The sequence below is a fragment of the Galeopterus variegatus genome, unplaced genomic scaffold (assembly GCF_000696425.1).
Source record: "Galeopterus variegatus unplaced genomic scaffold, G_variegatus-3.0.2 Scaffold1057, whole genome shotgun sequence".
Classification (NCBI taxonomy): domain Eukaryota; kingdom Metazoa; phylum Chordata; class Mammalia; order Dermoptera; family Cynocephalidae; genus Galeopterus; species Galeopterus variegatus.
In genome coordinates, this window is record NW_007727168.1 from 72,146 (window position 1) to 98,621 (window position 26,476).

Here is a 26,476-nt window from a genome sequence, read left to right on the forward strand (position 1 = left end):
CTGAGAACTTTTCATTTAGATTCAGTCAATACTCTGGGTTGTCTAGTGATATTCAGTTTTAAGGGCAAGCTGAGCTAAAAATCCATACGTGAATATAGGTTCAAAAGTTGATATCTCACTTACATGCAGCCCCATAAATTTTCAGGATTAAAAAACCAGCATCATTACCTTCAAGAAGTTTTGTGGATCCACATTAGAATGCCAACTAGGAAATCAATATTTTAGCAATACTAAAGCCTTGAAAAAGTGGCCCCAAAGGAGTGTTCTGAAGGCTGGGTGAAGTAGTTATCTGAACCAGTTATTTATGGGCTATGAAGACCATGGTCAACAAGAAGATGTTTATTAGAGGCTGCCATTATTTTTAACAAACCAGGGCCTCTTATGTGGAATCATAGAGATACCCACAGAGGTAGAGTAATTAAAATAATAATTAGACCATATTACATACTAGGGAAAATTACTCATCATGATTTTTCTTCATAGGAGAGAGCTCCTATGATAAAATTATGATGAATAGCTTCTACAAATGTTTAGAAGTTTGGACTCTTTATGGAGTTTTCAGGTGGAGAAGCCACCTCTGCCCATCATGAACAACTTTGTTAACAGCCATTTCATGTCATTCTGAAGCTCAAAAAAATTCCATAAACATAATCAAAGCCAATGTGTGGGAGAAATAAAGGACATGAGCTCTAAAACAAAAAAGGAATTTAAAAAGCTATTTGCAACTTGAAAGATTATGCAAATGAAAAAACATGAGAAAAGAGAAGAAATCCCTGCTGTAGCAGCATATGGGTTAGGATTCAGAAGGCCATTTAAGAAAAATTCTGTGCCTGCCCTGAGCACAAACACATTTTGAGAGTCAAAGGTTTTCCTTAGTTGTGTTCAATACACATTCTAGAACTTGAACTTGATGGCTACTCAAAACACAGAGATGGTGAAGTAATATGCAGGGATCCTCAGAGGCATAATCAATGCTCATCTTATGTTCATATGCATCTCAGGAAAACACTAAATTGCCTTATTTTTTAAAACTCAAGATGAAAGCCACCGACAAAGTTTTGGTCAGTTTCTAGCTGTGGAAAACAGGACCCAGAAGCCATGTCTTCCATAGCATTCTAAATTCCACTGTTATTTAAGTACACAAATAATTGTTTTTAATTCCTTAATAAGAAAAAGCATAAAATTCTCTGGTTATGATTAGCACATGCTGGATTCCTTTATGGCCAGCTGTTCAGATGGGACTCACTCTACCTAAGGTTGTTAACCACATTTGCTCTCCCACCTGCTGATTAAGATGTTCATGGGAGGTAATGCTGGCATCATTACCTGGACTGTAAACAGGATTCACCCAGGATATTCATGATCCATTTGTGAGAAGACTTATTCCTCTGATTAAGAGAAATTTTGATCTTGAAGTTGCTTCCTAGATACATAGATACACGATTGCATGGTTTTTGCCAGATTAGTTGTCTTTCGTTAACAGACAGAATTTATTCACTGTAGCTGATCCCTGACCACCATCAAACCTATCCTTCAAAGCACAGGTGTCAATGTCAAGTTGGATTCAAACACCCTGAGAAAGGTCACTTTAAAATTGGGATCTGATGAGACACACGGTCCACCCATTACACAAAATTTTGATGCTCAAATTAAGAGTCTAGATCCTTTTAGGCTTTTTTTAAAAGTGTTATTATGATTTGGGGTTATCATTTCAGCATTGGTCAGTCTCATGTATTTTAGGACATCAAATCTATAAATAGAAGATCAAGATTTTTCTAGCCAAAGACTCATTTTCTCCCCTTAGCTACTAGAACATTCCATTTTAAAGTAACAACGTTGAAAGAAAGATTGCAGCCCATAATAAAGGATTTTTACCACAATGTGGAGTAAAATACATACTCATTAGAAAATTCATAATAAATATAAATCCTGCATCTGAAGGACTTGAGTGAATTTGAGCCATAAGACAAAAAAAAGCTGATCACACATTTGCTAAATATTAATTCTCTACTGATCCATGAAATGGATTAAAGTTCTAAAAATAAATATTAATGGGGAGTTTCTGCCAATACTATCCAAGAGAATACATTTTAATAGTAAACATATCAAGTGTGAATTGCTTTTCCCTGGAATTAAAATTAGCTAAAACTTCTTTTTAAGAAGAAATCCTTTACTAGTTTGAATTAGTATAACCTTGGCACATTTGTTATCCTTTAAACATTGATTATTTGGGACCTAGAAAGTCTTCCTAACCTTTTGGTCTTTTGAGAAAGCTCTATGCACACCCCTGTCAAATGCCCACATGTTGACTTAGTTTTGATGAACATCTTTGTGGCTTTAATAGAAAATTTTGTGTCCTAGATTTTTCTCTGTCACTTTTTAACATCATTTTAAATGAATTCTTACAAATAACAATGGAAAAGATGTTTTAAATTCTACATTTTAACAGATTTGTCATTCACCTTCCTGATTTTTCCACACTCAAAAATTAACTCACAGTTCTAGAGGTAATTACAAAATTTATATATTCATAGAAAACCAGCATACAAGTAGATGATATCACAATTTGATATTTATGAAATGCCAGTTTTCCATAAATATAGAAAATCAGCAATTATCACTAGAGCTGTTTATTAACATTTGGAAAAAATAAATAACAAATGGGCTCACTATTCATTAAAATTCCTCAATAACATAACAATTGTCCCCATCTCAAAATAGTTCTATGTGATATCCATGTTTTGACTTCAAAGCCACTTACGCTAGTCAGATCCTCGCTAAAATATTCTCATTAGCCTTTGTCTATATTTTCTTAGATATTTACCAATTTTAACTCTTTTTTATTCATGTGTGTGTGGTTGATTCAAAGCAAAATCATTTGCTATCAAGAATCTGTTTTATTAGCCAAGATTATGGGTAAGATAACAATAAGGAATGAGCATAAATCATCTCCAAAACTATGAGCTGTAACTAGGTGTAAGCTCAGCTAGTCGTTTTGTTCATATGTCAACAGCAGAACAAGGTGAGAACACATGGGTGGACTGATGTGCACAAATCCATCAGCATTCCCGGGGACAGATCCTCAGGGTGTGTAAAGATGGGCACGTTTACTCATTTGCAATTTTAAAATAATAAGTAGTACATTCTTCATCATCACAAACTACTAAATTTTCTAAGAAAGTGTTATATTTTCCATAAGCACCCTTTTGATCTACACTCCAGAAGTTTTGTGTGTTTGGGTTTTGTTGCTGTTGTTCTGTCCTCCTCAAAGTAATAGGGCACTAGCCAGCCATTTCTCTTGCCAAGGTTCTTTACAGCCGTGGCAATGGGCGCTATTTCAAGATGTAGATTTCTAGCCAGTATGTTTTTAGGTGCAAGGTTGTAGTTTTTGAAGGAAGAAAGAGGAAACACTGCACGAATAAGACAGGGTTAGGTAGATTGTCTTAGAAAACCACAGCTGTCAGTTGTCTAACACTGTGTTGAAGAATTTAGAGAAAAAATAGAGAGAATGTAGAAAGGCACACCACCAAGATCACGGGCTGTAATGGACTCAGAAATTAGGTGCTGAGCCCTTCTAAGCTTCACTAGCAACACCCACAGGATGTCGCCTTAATTGTTTGTGCGTATGTGGATTACTCCTGCTGGTGATTATCCAATGCACTTGGGTCATAAACATGCATTTTGGCATCATCTAATCTTAAAGTTGGAAGAAACATTAAGGGTTAATCAGCCTAATCTACCCCATGACCTTGTCCCTGACAAATATGGTCATTCAGCTTTTTCTCCTCCTTAATTATGTTAGCTATTACTATCCATATTCATTGCCAAATATTTATGCAATCTTTTTTTATATATGTTCTTTAAAAAGAAAAAAGAATGTTCCCACAATCTCACCATCTAGATTAACTTTTGATGCATAACTATTTATAGACACATATAAAATCATACTATAAGGTTTGTTCAGTAACTCATTTGTTTAATCTACTATATATCATGAGCCTCTTTATCTTTCAATAAGTAAGTATTTATATAGTCACTTTAAAGCTTGCATAGTGTGTGGATCTACCATAATTTATTCAACCAATCCTTTATTGTTGGGTAAATAGGTTATTTCATATTTTCTGATATTTTAAAAAATGGAATTATGACCTTGTACCTTTGCAAACATTTCCAGTTATTTCTTTGAAAAAGTTCCTATAAGCTCAGTTTCTTTTTGAACTTTTCTAGCAATGGGAAATTTTGTACATCCCAAGGCAAACGTTTGCACTGGTGGACAATTTCAATTCAAATAAAAACTGATCCTTGTTCTCATAGAACTAGTCTAATTCCTCTTTTAATCTATAGTTTTTTAATGCTATGCATATTTTATATCCCTTTATTATCCAGATTTAGAAAGCTGGGATGAAATAAATATTGTAACACAAAAGTTACAGGGACTATTTTTTTGTTTGATTTTTTTGTGTGTTTTTTATTGTTTTTATCCAGCTTTACTGAAATATAATTGACAAATAAAAATTGTATATATTTAAGGTGTACAGAGTGATGTTTTGATATATGTATACATTGTAAGACAATGAAATCAAGCTAATTAACACATCCATTACCTCACATAGTTACGTGTGTGTGTGTGTGTGTGTGTGTGTGTGTGGTGAGAACATTTAAGATCTACTCTCTTAGCAAATTTCAAGTGTAAAATATAGTATTATTAACTATAGCCACTATACAGTACATTATATCTCTAGATGTACATTCATTCTCCATAACTGAAACTTTATACCTATTGACCAAGTTCCCCTCATTTCTCCCACCCACTAGCCCCACTGGCTTTCACTATTCTACTCTCTGCTACTATGAGTTTGACTTTTTTAGATTCTATATATAAGTGAGATCGTGTAGTTTTGGTCCTTCTATGCCTGGCTTATTTCTTTTAGCCTAATATACTCCAGCGTCATCCATATTGTCACAAATCACAGAATTCCCTTGTTTTTTAAGGCTGAATAATATTCCATTAAGTGATATATATATATATCACATATTCTTCATCCATTTATTCATTCATGGACACTTAGGTTGATTTTATATCTTGGCTATTGTGAATAGTGCTACAACAAAGATAGTAGTGCAGATATCTCTCTGAGGTATTGATTTCCTTTCCTTTGGATATGTATCCAGAAGTGGGATTGCTGGATCACATGGTAGTTCTATTTTTTATTTTTTTGAGGAACCTCCATACTGTTTTCCGTAATGGCTGTACCAATTTACATTCCCACCAATAGTGTTCAATAACTCCCTTTTCTCCACATCCTTGCCAACACCTGTTATTTTTTGTCTTTTTGATAATAGCATTAGGCTTTACTTTTTATGTATTTGATAACAGCTAAAAACTCCTGTTACTCAGAAATTATGCTTTGTACATTCTTACCTCCCACTGACCCTTCTCTGGACATTCCCTGTTTCATTTGTCTTTAGACATTTTAAAGTAGAAGGTAGAGTTATATAGGTATTGCATATTTTTATGTGTTTCAAATGTTATATAATTTCAACTGTTGTGTAAGATGATCCAAAGACCATCTTCTATTTTCAGGCTTGGGTGGATGTGGCAAAGATTGCTGATTTTTCCCCACCATCCATTCTTTCTTCTCCCTTAGTTACAGAAGACAGCATTATGACCAGATAGAAGACTATATTTCCCAACCTTCTTTCCAGCAAAGTGTGGAAATATACCTACATTCTGGCCAATGGGATGTAATCAGAAGTGTTTTGTGGAGTGTCTAGCTTAATAGGAGTTGGCTCAGCTGGCAGAAATATCTCTTTTGTTCTTTCCCCATCTTATTTTCAATACATGATGGCTGGTGCCTCAGCAGCCCTCTTGGACCATGATGTAACCTTGCATTGGAAATCGTGCCCTATGATGGCAGAACAAAAAGGCAAGAGAAGCCTTCTGTCTAATAACTATGGACCTTCCATATCAGGGCTCTGCTGCCTACTTTCTGACTTCTTTTAGGTATGAGAGAAATAAATTTTTGTTTTATTGAGCCATTGTTATTTCTTTTTTTTTTTTTTTTTTTTGTCTTTTTCTGTGTCTGGCAACGGATCGCAACCCTCAGTGTCGCCCCCGTACCGGACCGGGACCGGCAACGGGATCGCAACCCTCGGTGTCGCTCCCGCGCCTCGCTCAGCCAGTGAGCAGGAACCGGTCTGTATGTGGGATCCGAACCCTCGGCGGAGCGCCGCCGCGCTTCCCAAGTGGCGCACTATCGCAGTGCGCCACCGGGCCGGCCCAGAGCCATTGTTATTTCTGACATTTAAATACTTTTACTCTTTAACCAGCTACTAATTGCTTGATGCAATTTCTCATGGATACAGAGGGCATACCCACTAGTGCTAACAGAGAAGAATTATTAATTATTCCTGCCCTATCAGGATCTTGACTCAATATACGACAAATTCATTGTAGATAAAAATAATGGCCCTGTCAAAGAAAGCCATATAAAGTAAATATAATCAAAATATATGTCATCATTTTGGAGAGAAATTTCCAGATTTGTGTAATAATCCTTATAACCTTGTATACAACTAGCACCCTAGCCTGGTATATACCAAACATTCATAAAGTTTATTATACATTTGGTAAGTCTATTTGAAAACTGATGATTGTGGCTACCTTTTTAGTAACTTGAATTCATTCTAATGTTTTCTAAAAGTGTCAGAAGTAGGTTTGGTTACAACAAAGACAAAGGTTGAAGTGATTATGAGATAAGCTGGAAGAAGAAAGAGCTGACGTTCAGGACCTCATTGGTATTGTGTAAATGTATGTCTGTTTCTGAGAAGGCAATGAGTACATGAAATACAAGGGAAAAGAAAGATTTGGATTGAGAAAATAGAGGAGAAAACAAAATATACTACACAGCCACAAAACCCTTGTTCCCTCTTTCTTGGTACTCCTCCTTTTTGCCTCTTCCTGGGGCTACAATGAGACACAGACTGTAGAAAAATCTGAGAGGCAGTGAATGCAGCCTCTATGCAGCAATCAAAAGAGGACTCAAGATGAAAGGGAGAGGAGAGGAGCCCCAATCTCCTTCTCATGGTCGGACAGAACTCATGGAGTTTGCTGTTTGCAGCAACTGTCATTAATGTATATCCTGAGTTTGATTTTCATTTTAAATTTCTTTTCCTATTATGCAGAAAATTGAATGATATTAACATAAATAGCCAATTTAAATGTAAGATAACAATGATGAATATAATTCAAACAGCAATGTCATAAAGCTATTTTGAATTAACTTTGTAAAAATAGGTTTAAATTTTGTTCAATGTATAGTTTACCAAGGATATAAATTCTTTCAGAAAACAACCACGGAAGTTTTAAATTTGAGGCTACCTCATACCATTTTAAAGAACTGCCATAAGAGCAATTATAAATGAATTTTGATAACATTAATGGTACTTATTTCCAGCTGGAAAACTTATGGGAAGAGAAATGTTTATCTCTCTCTCCAAAAGTCAAGAAATTAAAGGCTTCTGATAGTCATGGGAGATGGTGTTGGGGTGATATTCTGTCTCAGGTATAATGATCACTTCTGATATATATAAATATATATTTTTAATTTTTTTTAAGCAAAGGAATAATGATAAAGAGGAAACAAAACCCAAGGGAATTCTTTTTTGGGGGAAGCATTAAGAAGGCATTCACAGAAATTATTCCATCTGGGGTACCCATCTACACACACAAAGTCAGCAGTGACCCTAGACACCCAATGTAGCCCAAGAAGACTTCATATGCCTCAAGAAGGATCCCAACTGTGAACCAAAAATCAAGGCAAATTGGATGGTAACTACCATCCAGTGCATAGTAATAAAAGCTTATTCAAAAAATTTGCTAGTAAAAAATTATTTACTTTATAATTTAACGAACTTTAGGTTTACCTATTTCGTATTTCCCCCGCTTAAAAAGTATTTGTTTTGTGATTATTGGAAATGGTTAGGATGAAGAAGAAAGCAAAAAACCTTTGTTGTAGCAACAGCAGCAACAACAACAAAACCTGGAAAAATTAAAAATTATCTTTGTCATTGGGGCTAGCGAAGAACAGAGGATGCAGGGAAGCCTTGATGAACTGAATTCTAGAAGAAAACACTTCATAGGTGAGAAGAGAATTGTAGAAGCTTCCATCTCCAGGGGCAGCTGCCTGGTCTGTGAGGAATAGGTGGAGAAATTGTGCAGATGAAGAGACTTTCCTGGAACAAAGACAGTTCGGGCTGATGGAATGGACTAGAATCTGGAAGAAACCCAAATGCAAACTGTCTGAAAATCCATCTCTTCCCACCTCTAATCCTATCTTCAATTTTGCAAAGAAATTCAATGTAGAAGGGACTGGAAATCAGAGAGAAGCTTATAGTCTTGTACTTGAATTCTTGAGCTCTGCAAGAGATGAATCCACAGGTCAACCCAAAATATCTGAAACTGTATCCCAACCTCCTCCCTGCTTAAATACTAACAAATCAAAAACACAGTGGAGACACAGGAGTTCGGGGGCTGGGCTAATTGCAAGTGGTCTTATTCTAAATAAAACTGCAGCTTGATCCAGCTCAACTCTGCTCTAGGAGAAATCTGAAATGAACTGGCCTCAGCCCAACAGCCAGAGAGAAAAATGTTTGAATGTCCTGGGAAATAAGTAAAGTGAAATGAAGAGTTTTTCCTCATTCTCCACTATTCATTATATACAATGTTCAGAGTACAGTACAAGATTATAAGACCTAAGAATAAGCAGGGAAATGTGAACCATATTAAAAGAAATCACATTCAACAAAAACAGATATTGGAATTAACAGAAGACTTTTAAACAATTATGTTATAAATATGTTATAATATATACTATATAAATATAGTGAAGTACATACAATATATACTACTGTGAATATATGTTATATTATACATAACATAGGATATATCATATATACTATTATAAATATATTGGGGAATATACAGGAAAAGATGGGAATAATTAATAAAGATAAGAGATATTTCAGGAAAACAATAAAGCTATTAAAAACACCAAACAGAAATTCTAGAACTGAATGATGCAATATCTGAAATTTAAAATAAAAAAGAAAAACAAACATTGGAAAGGCGTAATAGCAGACTGGACACTGCAGAAGAAAAGATCCATGACTTTAAAGACTGGGCAACAGAAATTATTCAAACTAAGTCAATAAGAGAAAAAAGATTTAAACAAAAATAAACAGAGCACCAGTCACTTACAGGATATCAAGCGGACAAGCATCTTGGAGTCCCAGATGTATTTGCATACATACCATTCAAAAATGAAGATGGATTGAGGAAGAATGCATAAAACTGCCTCATGCATTTTTTTTTTTGAATTTGCTGTAAATCTGTAATCATTTCAAAAGAAAAAGGAAAAAGGGAAGAAATGAAGGTAAAATACAGACATTTTCAGATAAATGAAAGCCGAAAGGATTCTGTGGCAGCAGCAGATCCACACCACAAGGAATGTTTCAGGGAGAAAGGCAATAATGTCCAGTAGAAATGTGAATCTACACAAAGGAAAAGAAGAGGGCCAGAAATAGTACATATGTGAACACATATAAAAGACTAGTTTTCTCTTTTTAAAATTTCCTTAAAAAGCAATTTGCTGTTAGAAGTAAAGACATTAGTAAAATTTATGGGGTTTGTAACTAATGTATAACAGCAATAGTGTGATTTTATGTGTCAACTTGTCTGGGCTACAGGATGCCCAGATAGCTGGTTAATCATTATTTCTGGGTGTGTCTGGTGAGCATGTTTGGAAGAAATTAGCATTTGAATCAAAAGACTGAGTAAAGAAGACGTCCTCACCAATATGGAGGTGAGCATCATCCAATCCATTGAGGGCCCAAATAGAAAAAAAAGGAGGAGGAAGGACATATTCCCTCTCCCTGTCTGAGCTGGGGCATCCATCTTCTCCTGCCCTCGGACATCAGCACTCCAGTTTCTTGAGCCTTTGGACTCAGACCAGGACTTACACCACCAGATCCCCTTACCCCATTCTCAGGCCTTTGAACTCAGGCTGAATTGCGCCACCAGCTTTATTGCTTCTCCAGCTTGCAGAGGGCAGATGGTGGGTGGGACTCCCTGGCTTCTATAGTCCAGTAAGCCAATTCCCACCATAAATATATAACTAGATAGATAGATGATAGATAGATGGATAGACAGATAGATGATAGATAGATAGATAGACAGATAATATATCCTATTAGTTCTGTTTCTTTTGAGAAACTTAACACAAATATCAAAAAAAATAAAAAAGAAGGAGCAAATATGCTCAGTAAGACTGGAAGCCTAAATAACAGAATCTGAGCCAGCTCCAAAAATTGGCACAGATTAGTGATAGAATAGTGAGTTGTGAGGAACTCAACTATCCGGACATCATGTTAGGTGAGAACAAGAGCATGTGATAAATCTTGACATATTTGCTAACTGAGCCACCTCTCAGATGGTAGAATAAGCAATGAAGGAAATTACGACTCTGAGCTTAATTATGACCGATAGGACAGCACTTGTTCATGAATTGAAAGTGACAGAAGCTTTGGAAGACACTGGCATTTGTGATAATAACAGAAGTGGAGAGCACTGGACAGGGAGAATCATCGAGGCCATCGAAGCGTGGGCTTCAGACCAGCAACAGCAGCTTCACCTGGGGAGTGTGAGAAATGCAGAATCTAGAGCCTCACACAGGTCTATGGAATCTGAATCTGCACTTTAACAAATCTCTGATAATTCCTATTAAAATTAAAGCTTAAGAAGCACTGCTCTAGTATGCTTTTTAAAATTTAGATTCCTGCATTCCCCGTAAAACCTGCTGAATCACTCACTGTGAAGATGATGCCTAATATCCGAATATTTGTTAAGCTCCCTAGGTTCTTCTCTATGCACTGATATTTGCCTGTCATTGTCATAAGACTAGAATTTTCTTAAGTAAATTCCTTAGGACATAGTCCTTCAAGATGCTCCTTGAATAAAAAAGTAAAAGTTCCAAAATAAAATAGGTGCTGGAACCTACTAAATAACCCTCTTGGAATTTCATGCTCTGAGAAGTCTTTCAGGCAAAAGTGTCTTTAATTATTTGAATTAGTGTTTCTTAGCTGTATTTGATCATGAAATCATTTTTTTGCTCACCCCCCACAACAACAGAAGCTCATGGAATTATCCCATGGAACTTTATTTTTGTACAGACCTCTCTTTAGGAAATGAGACCTTAGGTTTCATTATGCTTGGCTTGTGAAAGTTCAGAGAAAAGTCAGGAAGAATTCCCATGACTTGAGACTCCCAAAGGAAAGCTGGCTTGGAACTGAGAATCCAGAGATATACATAATTCAATGGGTCCCAACAGCAGCAAGTTGTGGCAAGGCACAGACAAGGAGGGGGGAGCTGACCTGGCTGCACAGGACAGCTGCCTCCTAGAAGCTCACATTTTAACAGATGAATAGAAGGGGATAGGACCAAGGTTAAAATTTCAAGGATAATGTTATCACAGTGAACACTAAAGACCAGAAGAGTCTGAGGCTTGCAAAAATGGTTAAAGACAGCTGTTGTTTAGTTATTAACTGGAGCAATAGGAAGAGCAGACATGTTCTTATGAGTTGGCTAGCCGTGGGGCCACCAATGGTCCCATGTCCAATGAGGACTGCACGTCTCAACAACAGAGCTGGGGTTGTTTATCTCCCAAAGCTTCCCATTCTTGATTCTCAGTGTTACTTCAAATCATACCCAAACCCACAACACTTTTCTCTCTTATTGGGCTTTTGTGGGAACCAGCACCAAAAAGGCTGGATGCTTATCATATCTGGAAGTTCCCCTTCATAGCCCCGTCTACAATCATAAATTGAAACAAAGATTTAGGGAGACTGATGGTGTGTCTTCTCACTCTACATACCTGTAGGAGATCATTTCTTTTGTAGCTGATTCTTTTCTTTCCCTGTGAGAAAGGAAGATGGATTAAAGTTACGTTACAGAAAGAGGGTACTTTCCAAAAATTCTTAAAGTGGAAAATCCACAAAACGACAACTTTAGGAACATGTTAAAAAGTCTGCATATTTATTCCTGAAAATAGAAAATTGTCACATTAGCTTTAATTGTTACCTTTGAGATTTTATAATGCAGCTGATAACCAAACTGCTTATTTCATTAATTTTATGGGAACATTGGCACCATAGTCATGAAATAACAATAAAATAAAAATGTTAAAAATGAGACCTAGTAGAAGTTCTGCTGTTCAATCATATGCTGTGACATAGTTAATACACAAGTTCAGCATATGTTTTTTTCAAATACTCTGAACAGGCCCTGATTCCACATTTTTTACGCAAGCAAAAAGCTTACATTTTGATAGCATTTACTAAAGACATGCGCTTATTGTCAAATAATCTCCATAATGAGGTGAAACACTATAGGCCACAACACAATATGATTTTATCATCATGCTAACTAATGAATGAAATTATAAAAATAATACTATGCTTACATATTTTGATGGGGGATTCCAAACAGAACTCAGACTGTTAGAACTGCAAGAAAACTATTAGAAATTAACTGAGCAGGATTTGCAAAGTGATGGCCAGCAGCCATCTACCAGCCACCCGCACATTTATTGGGTTATTATTTGTTTGAGATGAGCGTGTTTTTTAAAAGACAGTGCAACTCGTGAATGTTACCATTGGATTGTTATAAACAGCTTAGCGCCTGTTGTCCTACACTGACCCTTATCCAATGTTTACATACTTGACCAAACCCTTCAAGTGTTTGAGTTTGTAACTCTCCTCTATAGTAAAAATTTTCAAAACTAGAAGGGACAGTAGAAATAATGTGCTTTAATGAATTCCCAGATGTTGATGGACTAACAAAGGTTATGAACTTTTTATAATGATAAGCCAAGACAGTCTTTTCTTCAAAAGTAACTACTATCTCACCATGATATCATAAAATAAAGGTTATTTTACAATTTAAAAACAAAAACAGCCATTTCCAAGAAAGGCCGCTTAGCAATCTTCCAGTAACAAATATATAATGATGTTAGATGCAACATTACCTTTTTTTATTTTTTTAATTTGCCACTGACCAATGAAAACTTCCTCACAGACTGACACTGGCTCTCAGACTGGTGTCTGGAAGCCACTGACCTGGTTCAACATTTCGTTTTAGAAGTGAGGATATGGTTTCGTGATGTTCCCAAAGTCACATGGCTGGGAAGGGCCAAAAACAGATCCATTACCCTGCTTTCCAGTGCCAAGACCAAGATTCTTTTACTTCATCAGCTACTGGAAGGTGCTGTGTCATAAGGCTTTTCTGGAGCCAAATAGAGCCTAGTAAAATTCTGGCTCGGCTTTATGACCTTGGGCAAGTTAATAAGCTTCCCCAAACTCCAAGCCCAGTGCTTTCCACATTGGAGAACTTCACTGATTAGAGTTCTCTGCCTCTGCCTTGCCATTCTTCCAGCATGCAAGCTGCTGCACTTGACACGCAGGCCCCACTTAAGTCTATGTGAAGAGTAATAGGGAAGAGAGTCACACATTGGCTGCGGACATGTACACTTCCCTCTGTAGCCCTCGCAGAGCCAGGCTTCTTGCTGTCTCTGCAAGGCCAGCCTCAGAAAGGGGCTGTGGGTTTGTAGTAAAGAAAACAACCTGGCAGCCAAAAAATTAATTGAAAAACAAATTAAGTCTTTACTTCATCCCCTGGAAATGCCAAAAAAGGGATTCACAAACCACAGCAAATCTCTTCGAAATCCTCTTTCCCTATCCACACCCTGCCCTGTCCAACGCACACACACCTCCTGTGTGCCAGAGCAGCTCCCAATGCTCCTCCCCATTCTGAGCTCTCCAAAGCCTGCCCTCCAGTTCAACCAGAGCAATCTTCCCAGCTCATAGTTTTCTTTCCTGGCCTTCTTTATTTCCTCTTCAATGAGCAATACTCTCCAACTGCAATATAAATCCCATCAACCTCCTTGCTTCTTCAATTTCCTCCTCACTCCTTACTTTGATTTGCAAGATCAGACCAAGATTTGGGCTCCTTAGAAGCTGGAGAGGAGGGGATGTAGATAATTATGCTTTAACAGTTGGTGTCATGCCACATATTTATTTATCATATATTTATGCTACAAAAATACCTTGTATTTGCAAACATCTTTAAACTCTTCATGCTGGCAAATATATAGGAAATATTATTATTTTCATTGTACAGAGTAAGAAATGAAATAAAGAAGGGATATAATGAATTGCCTGAGGTTGCATGTCATTTGAACAAGACATACATACATAGTTTCTTTATTCTTGCTCAGTGCAAACTAATCTTTGAAAACATTTTCTTTTTTTATTGAAACATAATTGATCATACATATTTGTGGAGTACAGAGTTGACTATCAATACTTGTGTACAATACTGAAAACATTTTCAGCAGTAAATATTTGTCAATAGTAAGTATTTATTGAGCACTTACTACACTGAAAAACAGAGATGAATAACACAGACAAGATCTCTACACTCAATGAGACTTTTATGGTAGTTGGGAGTAAGAGGTGGAAGGAGTGTGTTCTAGTAGAAGAAGTAAACAGATAAATGAATTAATTTTCAGACAATGAGAAGTGCTATAAAGAAAATGGAACCAAGTGATGTGATGGTCAGTAATAGGGGTGTGTGGGCTGGTGCTACTCAAGTCCGTATGGACAGGGAGGCCTTCCTGATGAGATGAAGATTTGGGGTCAGATAATTACAGGAGAGCAACAGCAAGTATGAGAGTTTCTACGACTTGGGAGAAGGGGACATGTTGAGGGGAAGTGAGCTGAGTGTGTTTGTAAAACAGAAAGAGGTGGAGGTAGGGACTGAGTCTGGTGGCAAACACAGTAGGAAAGGTGCTCAGAGTTCAGTTCATGCTGACACTTACAGGCCAGGGTAAGGAGTTAGAATTTATTCTAATTGTAATGGGAAGTAATTGGAAGACTTTAAGCAAGGGAGAGATATGACCTGATTATATTTTATAAAGATCATTCTGACTGCTATATTAAAAAAGGATTTTAGGGAGGATGCTTTAGCAGTGTTTTGTTAGGAGCCAAATGAGATACGCAGATTGTTTGGGCAAGGGTAGTGGCCATGGAGATAGGGAGAAGTGAACAGATTCGGGACATATTTTTAGGTAGATAGAACTTGCCAAGGAACTGGATGTGGAGGTGAGAAAAAGTGAAAAATAAATGATGATGCTTAGGTGTTTGCATTTAGCAACTGGCTGTTTCCTGAGATAGGGATGATTGATTCAAAATATAAAGAGGTGGGAAGAATCAAGGTTCTGTTTTACCTGTGTTAAGCTTGAGACGCCTGGTAGACAGGCAGGTAGAGATGTCAAGAATGGCACGCATGTGTCTGTTGTGGTTAAGGCTCAGTATGCTTTCTCTGCTCAGAACACCTTCCTCCCCTTCCTCAGCAGTTTCCTAGTCACCCTGCAGCTTCCAGTTTTTGTGCACCTCTCTGGGCAGTTAGCTTCTCTCTCCTCAGGTGTCTGTTTCAGCACTGATCATGGAAGAAGTGGCTGGTTTCATTTAAAGAGGTAAAGATCAGCAGGATGTAGTGATTGCTATGAGGGTGAGCAGGTGTCAATAGTGACTGCCTGGATTCCTGCTTGTTCAATAGTGTGAAAGGTGGTGTCATTCACTGAGCTAGATGGAAATGAAATTTATGAGGATAAAGGAAGAACTATAGGTACCATTTTTATAATGTTGAATTTGAGGTATTTATGAGACATCCACGTGGATAAGGCATTGGATATTGCATTCTGCCCAGGAGAGAGGTCATGCGGAGACATTAGTTCTATGGATAGTAATAGAACTATAGAGCTTAGGACCACGTATTGAGAAGCTCCAATGTGTAAAGTTTGGTTAAAGGAAAACAGGTCTGAGAAGGGGATTGGGGAAAGAGCATCCAGAGAGATGGGAGAAGAGCTAGGAAAATGCTGTATCATGGAAACCAAGGGGAAACAGCTTTTTGAGAAACAAGGATTAGCCAATAGTGCTAAGTGCTGCAGAGAAATGTCTACTAACCACCCAAACCTATTATTCTATGTATATAGTGTGTGCTGGAGACAGGTCACACCACCCCGGCAGAACCAGTTGTGTATATCTCTTACCATCCCCACATTCTGTGATTGCCATGTTCATAGCTGCAAATGGCCATGGTGGGAGTATTTACACCACGGAAATCAGCAAATGCTACATACCAGGGCTTCCTCCTTCCCAACCCTGAGACCGAGTTGTTCAACATTTATCAGCACACCACTGACTAAGATGGTACATTAGAATTGCTTGGGGGCTTGTAAATGTACCAGTGCTGAGACCCATTCCTAGACACTCTAATTTATTTGCTTTGGGCTAGGCCCTGGACAATGGTATTTTTTTAAATGCTCCCTGGTATTCAATTATGCAGCTAGGATCAAAATCCACTGACCCATAAAGAATAAAATAACCATGTGTTTGGTCATATTGATGTCTAGAAAGCAATAAAATAAATTAGTCGATAAAAAATAGTCCAGGATTGCAGCTAAGCAGGACTAGAATTTATGCAGGTCTGATCGGGCATAGTGCCATAAGTTAGGTCTAAGAGGGACAGGAAGTAATTACTACAGGTATCAGTAGGCATGGTTCAGAATCTTTTCACCAGCCTTCTTGCCACAGAGTAGAGCCTGGAAAAGAGGCCCACTCACAGAAGAGAGTAGAGCCCCGCTGAGCAACAGACAGAACCTTCCACCTGGAAACATTGTCCAGCTGTACCTGACAGCCAGCTCTACCTCTGGGCTTTACATGAGCAAATAAATCCTTCTTATACTTTGGGGTCTTCTGTTACTTGCATCTGAAAGAGACCTTTTTCAGACAGATGGGTATGAGCTGTGACCTCCATCTTTATCTAGTTTCATTATTGAGGAATGAATCTTATTATGAACAAAAATAATGCCTACATAGGTGATAAAAAATAATTGCGGGCCGGCCCAGTGGCGCACTGCTACAGTGCGCTGCTTGGGAGCGCGGCGGCGCTCCCGCCGAGGGTTCAGATCCCTCATACAGACCGGTTCCCACTCACTGGCTGAGCGAGGTGCGGGCACAGCGCCAAGGGTTGCGATCCCGTTGCCGGTCCCGGCCCAGTACGGGCGCGACACTGAGGGTTGCGATCCGTTGCCGGTCACGAAAAAAGACAAAAAGGAAAAAAATAAAAAATAAAAAAAATAATTGCAATTGTTGATCTGCAATGTCAGTGAAAGACCCTGAATATTCAGTGTTCTTATATCTTCTGTTAATGGATCACATTTTTTTTGTCTTCAGCTGGCAACGTTTTTTATTGATTTAAAAATAAATATCTATGACATTTATGTTACTTAATACAGAGGCATACACACGGGACTCAGTCTTTACCCTATGATGAAGTAGAAATTTAAAAGTAAAGGTAAGTTATTCAGGTATCTTTATTTTGGACAAATGGGGTGAGTAATGAAACAAGAAATCCACACACTATTAGTGCACTGATAGTATGTCTTCTACAAAATTTAAAATATTCTGTATTCCAGGTTTCTTTTTGATAAATGTTTTTAGTTCATTTCAAGAGGAGTGAATAAGGCAGCTTGAAAGATCACTTATACTGCTTTCAGAACTCAGGGCAATTTTGAAAGAAGTGAGTGGAAGAGAAAAGAGCCTCTTAACCAATTAGCCAAGTGGCCACATAATACTTTGGAATTAAAATTACCCAGACATGTGTGAGGATCCAAGTAGAGTTTCATTTATATCATCAAAGAAGTTCTACTGCTATTGAAATAGACAAGAGGCAAATAGTCTTAATGGTACAACAATAAAATAATTAAGATTATATAGAAGTAAGTAGGACCAAAATCCCTCCAAGTGGGGAAGACTTTTAATGAGGCAGAAGAATGCCTTTTTACCTGGTCTATTTTCCAATTCAAATGATTCTCATCGGTAGCGTTGTAATGTGAGAGCATTTTCCAACAGTATAAATTTTCTTTTATCTTCCTCATAGGTAGTATATATTTGGTTTGGTTTTATAAAAGGCTATACTAGCTTAAATCAACACACACATTAACAGAACCTCTTAACTTCTGCAGATAATTTTTTCAGAGTTCAGAGGAGAGTGACATAGAAAAATGGTGGTGACACAGGGAGAAATAAGTCCCTTTTTCTAAAGCTTTATCAGTATTTGGAGTGAGAATATTATTTCCTAACCAAAAAAAAAAAAAAGCTATAAAACAGCTGCGTGATTGGCTCATTATTTTTATAGCCAAATTTCATTTCTTTTTTTTTTAATTAGAAAAATCTTGGGCCGGCCCAGTGGCACACTGCTACAGTGCGCCGCTTGGGAGCGCGGCGGCACTCCCGCCAAGGGTTCAGATCCCACATACAGACCGGTTCCCGCTCACTGGCTGAGCGAGGTGCGGGTGCAACACCGAGGGTTGCGATCCCGTTGCCGGTCCCGGTTCGGTACGGGCGCGACACTGAGAGTTGCAATCCATTGCCGGACACGAAAAAAGACAAAAAGGAAAAAAAAAGAAAAATCTTAACAGAAAGTTGGTAAAGGACATGAGCAGAAAAGTCACACACCCCAAAGAAACCCATGTGGCTAATAACAGCATTCTAAGATGTTCTTGCACCTGGTTGTGGGTGGGAGTGGGTGGCCCACAGACCCTGCCTCAGGACCCCGGGTGTGCTCCGTTGCTTGCCTGGTTGTGGGTGGGTCCAAATTTTATTTCTTGTCACATATATATACAAGACAAGAAATATATATTTTAGGTGCAAAACAAAAAAGTGAAGATCAGTATTTGGGTAACTTAAACCTATGCAAGATGTCTATTTGATTATTGGACATAAGACAATTCTACCTTCTTTCTCTTACAGGATGATAAAATGTGGATTACTTCCTGCTGCTCTAAGAATGGACTGTGTTCACAGAAACTAACATTCACTTCTGTGGATATTATGAGAGACTTAGGAACTTTGAGGAAACTGATCACTTTGCTTCTCTCTTTTGTGTGTTGTTTTGTTTTTGTTTTAGAAACATTTAGGAAAAATGCCTCAATCAGATTTTGTTGGATATTTCTCAACTTTTTTTTCTATTACCATTCCCCTAAGGAGAAAAAATTTATTTCAATCAATGAATTTAAATTAAATAATTTTAATTAATGAATGAAATAAAATTTAAATTAAATTAAATTCCTCCCTAATGAGAGGAAATAGATTTTGTTGGGTAGGGTTGCAATTTGAAGGGCTACAGACCATTGTAATATCTAAGATTCTTTTTTTTTTTTTTTTTAAAAAGATGACCGGTAAGGGGATCTTAACCCTTGATTTGGTGTTGTCAGCACCACGCTCAGCCAGTGAGCGAACCGGCCATCCCTATATGGGATCCGAACCCGGGGCCTTGGTGTTATCAGCACCACACTCTCCCGAGTGAGCCACCAGGCCGGCCCCTAAGATTCTTTTTACTCCCCCTCCCGAAAACCAATTTTCACCCCTTTGGAGAGATTAAGGCTCAGACACCTATTCTAATTAAAACAAAATGAGCATATAGGCTCATTGTAAAGATTCTAGAGAATCTCCCACAACCCAATTACAGTGAGTACAAGCAGGCTTTAAAGGAGCTGCAGAGTAGTTCAGACAACACCTGGCTTCATCTTCTCTGATCTGAGCTTTCTCTACACATCATTTCCTTTTGGCTTCTCTCAGATGGAGTAAGCAGCCACCCAAATCCCAGAATCAACGGTGTACATCTCATTGTTCCATCCCTTACTGTTCCACTGGCAAGGGAAACACTGTCAACAGGAGCATCTTCCCAAACCTGGTTGGCCAACGGAGTTATCTAAGGAACTAGGCTCAAGTACAGATTCCTGGAGATTTTGACTTAAAAACAGCATCTATGATGCAGACTGCTCATTATATTTCTCAATTTTCTTTCCTAATTTTTCATTTACTGAATTCTTTTCTGCACTGCTTCTTTGCAGAGATGATATAATTACCTAAGGATGCCGTCTTCTAGAACAACAGACCTTCCTTCTAACAGGACCCTCCTCCATTTGGTTTTTAAATAGAAAGTGCATAGGTCACTGTGGAGACAATTCGCAGTTGAAAAAAAATGACATTTCATTCTTCAGATTCTCTTTTTAAGCAAGTGCACTCTCAAGTGCCATTCACAACACCCAGGCAGTCATGGTGGTGTGAGAGAGTGGAGAGGGGCAGGAGAGTATAGGGACACAGTTGGAGAAAGAAGGCAAGAACAACTCGTGCTACCACTTCATCAAAGGAGTTTTGTAGTGGGGGGCAGGGGGGGTGATGCATGGATGGGAAGGTATCCAAGAGAATTTCTTCTGAAGGTTTGGAATAATTCTGAATTTAAAAAAATGGATTCCGCATGTCATTTGGGGGTTGCTCTCTAGCAAAACCTGCAACACTGCAAAGACTGCTCCTGAATTCTCCCAGGCAGATAAACTGTGTTGGAGCATGTCACAGAAATTAGCCTGAAGCAGTCTGCCAAGTGTCACCCCCAAATCACCCAGTGGGTATGTGGAGACCCTACCAGCAGAGGTTATGAGTGGGCCTTGCCGGGGGAGGCAGAAAGAAGTGGTGGTGCCTCCCTGGGAGTACTCACACTAGGAAGTTGGGTGTGATGCATGCAGGACATCAGCCACAGTCCTGGTCACGACTGCCCACTGCAAGCTGCAGCAACTACACAGAACCAGACAAGACTGGGAAAGGAGACCACCTCGCTGCACCTACCTCCTTCCCCACCCACCCCACATTTTGAGGTGGGGACCCAGACCCACTGGATCTCCAAGGGAGAGGAAACTCAGAAGTTCAGCTCTGAACTTGACAGGGAATGAAATAATACTTGTAATAATATATGTGCTAGAATGGAAAGATTTTCTGGACCAGGCCATTTGTCCAAAAGATACTACATTTTAATACAGAAATGTCCAGCTATGACAGGATTAAGTCTTCTAAGACCGAGCAGGAAAGGAAGCAGATAAAAGAAGGTTAGGTTCTGTTAGCAAAACAAAGAGAATTTTATTCTTGTACAACCTTATTTGCAACTGCCAAATTACACGTTATACTCTCTCTTGACTTCCAGCAGTAATGTTCATAGAAGATATGAGGGTGCTAGATTGATTTATAATACAAATCCTCAAAATGCAGATTTTCTACAGAGAAGTTCAATGATTCTCAATTCTATTAGCTTTAGTTTCTCTGAGAAACAGAAATCATATGTATATATATATATTTTTTAAATGCTTCTTTCTCCACAGTTTCAGATTAGAAGGAAAATGAAGTAGAAAGAAAAATTGCATCAGTAACAGAATATTGTCGTGAAGGTATGGGACCTGGTCTGCCCCCAGACTTTAGAGAACCAAGCAAACTATGGGGGAGGAGAGCAGGGCACTGGCTTGTCACAGCCGTGGGGCTCTGCAAATGAGCACAGGGACAGCAGGCAAACACAGGTGACAGAAGACAAGCTATGAAACCCACCACCCCAATGCTTTCCACATCCTCTTCAGACATCACACGTTTGCTTTCTGAGGATTTCAAAAAAACTGCATTTGAATTGTTTTTTACAACTGTATCCTGTTTCACAGTATGAATACATTGTCATTTCTTTTACCCATTTCTTCATTTTTTACATTTGGGTTGCTGCTCTTTTCTTTCTTTGCCATTATAATCAGGCTATGAATATCCTCCATGTGAAGTTTCATGCACACTCACAGGTATGTCTCTGCAATAGATACCTAAAAAGATACTTTACCTCTAAAAATCTCTGAATTCTAAGTTTGTATAAAAATGCCAGTTCCCCTTTCTAAAAGTTTTTCCCTTTTACATTCCCACAGCAGTATTTGAGACTGCCTATTTCTTTATTCTCAAACTTTTAAATGCTTGTCTGAAGAACACACATTCATGTTACATTATTGTTTTGTTTTTTTTCCTGTTAAGTGTAAGGTTAAATCCTTCTGAAGTTAAGTTACCAAGGTTTCTATCTAGTAATTTTCTTGTCTTATTCACACAGTACAATGTGAATAGTAATGGTGGGTGTGTGCAAACATATTATTCTGACTATTAACACAACTTTTAGCTTTTAAACTATTAAAGAGTAAATTTCACTAATAGATGTCTTATTGTTAAAATATCTTTGCTCAGGTATATCATTAGGATATGCTTAATGAGCTTTTTTCTGTTCACTTTCCTTACCATTCAATTGACCCTTTCAATCCAAATCTTCATGCTTCACATTGGTGAAACTTTTATCTATGATTTTTATTATTTCTTCATTTCTTTTTTTTTTTTTTTTTTTCCTTTTTGACTTTTTTCGTGTCCGGCAACGGATTGCAACCCTCAGTGTTGCGCCCGTACTGGGCCGGGACCAGCAACGGGATCGCAACCCTCGGTGTTGCGCCTGCACCTTGCTCAGCCAGTGAGCGGGAACCGGTCTGTATGTGGGATCCGAACCCTCGGCGGGAGCGCTGCCGCACTCCCAAGCAGCGCACTGTAGCAGTGCGCCACCGGGCTGGCCCTATTTCTTCATTTCTAACTCTCTACTATATAAAACACAATTAGACATATGTTGGATCTTAGGTAATGATCCTCCATATGTCTAAACTCAGTTTTTACATTTTTTTCTTTTTATCCCTTTATGTTCTGAGAGATTTCCTCAACTTTATTTACAAGATTAGTATTCTATTTTTATCTATGTCCTTTCTACTATTTAGCTCTTTCATTAATTATTAAATTTCAGTGATCAAAGTTTTAATTTCTAAGAATTCTTCATTTTCTGATTGCTGCTTTTTAATAGCAGTGTGTTCTGCTATTATGGGTCGACAGTCTTTTAAATTTTATTGAGGATACTAATTAGGACTGATTCAATGTTTTCTTTAGTTCTTTGAATTACAACCATTGCCAGCCATTCTGTTAGTTCATTTGGTTCTTCTCTTTTATACTGTTAGTTTTATCCAATGTCTGGTGATCCTTTGTTGTCCATTCATTTTATGAACAATGAACAAGGCTGATTAATGTATATAACTAGAATGAATTTCCTCTGTGTCTCCATCATGTCTCTCCACTGCCTGGAAGGGAAAAGGAATCCCCAATCAGCCTGAATGTTTCACACCCACATCCTCCCACCCCTCCTCTCCATTGGTAGAATAAAAAGTACATTAGCTATTCAAGGACGTTAGTGCATTTGCCTCTCACCCTACACTTGCCATGTAAATTTAGTGTTTGGTCAGGTTCTCCACCACCTTAGAGCACCACTTGGGCAATGTCTTCACTTTCCTAAGAGTGCAGTTATTCATTTTTAGTTTGGTGGCAAGCACCCCCCAACACCTTTTGTTTTGTTCAACTTAAGAGAATGAGAAGGGAGAGGGTTAACCTAAATGTTCTAAAACAGTTTTAAATTTTTTTTCTCCTGCTTATTGTCCCAGCACCTCTTTCTCCTGTTCCTATCAGTTTACTGGGTGATAATAGTGATGCAGGAGGAGAGGGTCTGATGGCCAGCCTCACCCCACCCTGTCCTCTTACCAGGTTCCTCACTTCACCAAAGGAAAGAATTTAAGAGCAGAGTCACAACAGAAAGTGAGAACAGGTTTAATGTATTGAATAAGAGAGACATATTTCACAGAGAGAGTGCAGACTAGTTCCAGAGACTGAGCAGGGCCCACATCAAGTTTAACACAAAAGGAAGAAATAAATACTTAAAGTTTACCATGTGCAGTCTGGCTCGAGAAAGTGAGCAGCTGCTTGCTGAAAGTAAGTTTGATACAAAAGAAAGCATGCACACCTCAGCCTGCAAAGTGTGGGTTGGCCCCAGGAAAGTGAGTGACAATCCTGCCTCCTACAAGGATTCCACTTTTATAGTTATGCTATCTAATACAAATTCATACTATCTAATGAATATTCAACTAAGGGGTGGTTCTCAGTTACATAATGTGGTCTTGCACATGCTCAGTTGGTCTCCTTTTATGGCACATTCATTGTTGGAATTCTATCATGTGCACTGAACATATTCAAGAATATTCTGTGCTCTTTAGCACCTCTAGTGGAAGGTCATTCAAAGTATAAACTCCACTTTACTGAGCATGCTCAGCTATTAAGGTTGTATAACCCCTTTCTACTGAGCATAACCAGCCACCGGATTTGCATAAGTCTGCACCCTGAGGAGCATAAGTCTTTCCCCATGTTGATGCAAAAAAATGGGTCCAATAAGCAACAATAACTCTCCTCTAGGGAATGGCCTAGAGGAAGTTGCCTGAGACCTTGGTGCAGTGGCTTGAAACCCAAACACATGGAAACTGAGCATATATCTCTATTGCAGACCCAGAGAAATACAAATTCAGAGTAGTTTCCTCCTTGATTTGTGTTAGACTGTGGTGCCCTCTGCTCTTGCCAATCCTATCCTTTCTATTTTCTATAGTCCAAAAATTTCTCAGTCACTGACAGAAAATGATAACCTTTTCTGTTTACCAGCACTGTGACATGTTTATATCTTTTCTGTCATTTTAATGGGTTTTGAGCAAAAAGGGAGGAAGGGGCACATGTGCTCAGTCTGTCACCCTGATCCAATCCCCTAGGACTCTTAGCACCGTTCCTCAGCTCTTTCTTTTACCAAGCCGTTGTCTTTTTAAAAAATAAAAATCCCCTAACCCCACCAGTGTGTACACTCCCCTGAAATTTACTTTTTTACATATGGAAATTGCACAATAAGAAATGTCCTTACTGTTTCTCCCCAAACTTTCTCATCTCTACTAGCACAAACAAGGATCCTGTGGCCAGGCTCAGGGATCCAAACCACAGAGTGCAAACAACAATGAGCAGTGCACATTTGGGAGGATGCCTTGTGGGATTACGCCTTTGCTTCCTCCATCCAGTCATTGCAGAAAATAGGTCAATTAACAGGCCAACTTCAGCCTTACTAAATTTATTATGAATTATATGTTCAGGGATGTTGGTAAAAGGCCAACACTGGCATCTCTTTAACTAGTAATTATTGTGTTTTATTGTTGTGGACCTATAATGCATTAACAAGCCAGGATTCAGCTTTATTAGAATGCACGTGGCTCCTCAGTTCTATGCATATTTATTATGCAAGAGAATGGGATTCTTCTTCTCTAGCCTTCACTAATTTAAAAGAAGATATCCTCAATGAAATGTATTCAAATATTTTGACATTTTGCTTCACCTCACTTACAGAGCAGAAATTGTTTCTGACAGTTATTATACAGTGCTGGAATCCTGCTGCTTCCACTGTTGAAGAACAGGTTGAAAAGACACAGCGCTTGCATTTTGTTCAAAGACTGTTTCTGTGGCTTAGAAATAGCAGCACTGTCAGCTGTGATTCACTGAGAGTTTAGATAAAATCCAGCCTGTAGTTTCTGTTAACATGGGCTTCTGGGCTTGGAGTGGAAGAAAATAAATGGAAGCTGGTGCCCTGAGGTTACCCAGGAGGATGAGTATGAAATATGGAGCTGGCATTTGGCCACCTAAAATTTTGGTAGAAATCTTCCTCCTCCTTCTCCACATTATCAGTCCCCCATTATAACAGGCTTAAATTTCCAGTGCACCTATGTACACAAGGCACACAACAGTAAATGTTAAATTGCAACACTGGGGCATTACAGAAGCTTGAACTGTCTAAAGTGATTTGATGGGCATTTCTCTGATCCTGCTGTACTGAAAGGCAGAAATCACCCTAGTATCATCTGGAAGTGAGCATAGTATGATATGCCACAGAACAACTAACAAACAACAAGCAACTCAATGTGATTTCTTTTGGCTACCTCTGGTTTATTCAGTAGGCTTCTGCTCTGAATGCAAAAGTATTCTTCTAAAGCAATAGGATAAAATGTTTACTTGCAAAGGGCCTGCCAGTAGCAGTGGCAGAGTTTGGCACCAACAGATCTTTGCAGAGCTACTGATACTACCAGAGACAAGGAGAAAGCCATTAATCAGCCAAGCTGACATAATTTATTTAGTTTCTCTACCATCTCACATCCAACCCAAAGCTACCCCTAGAAGCAAGGCAGTATCTCAAGGTTAAAACTAACCAGTGTGCTTTCAGAGGGGCCCAGAGGGCTCAGCCAATCACACCACATGTATGGAGACATAGTTGGCTCTGCTGGGCATAAGTTAAAGCAAATAGTTCACGTGGGTATTGAACTTGTTCTTGCAGGCTAACAAACAAATATTTCACAGATTGAGGACATGCTGATATTAAAAGGGGAGACTCAGGGCTGGCTCCATGGCTCACTCGGGAGAGTGCGGCGCTGGTAGTGCCAAGGCTGCGGGTTTGGGTCCTATATAGGGATGGCCGGTTAGCTCACTGGCTGAGCGTGGTGCAGACCACACCATGCTGAGGGTTGCAATCCCCTTACCAGTCAGAAAAAAGGGGGGGGGGGGCCCCCCGGGG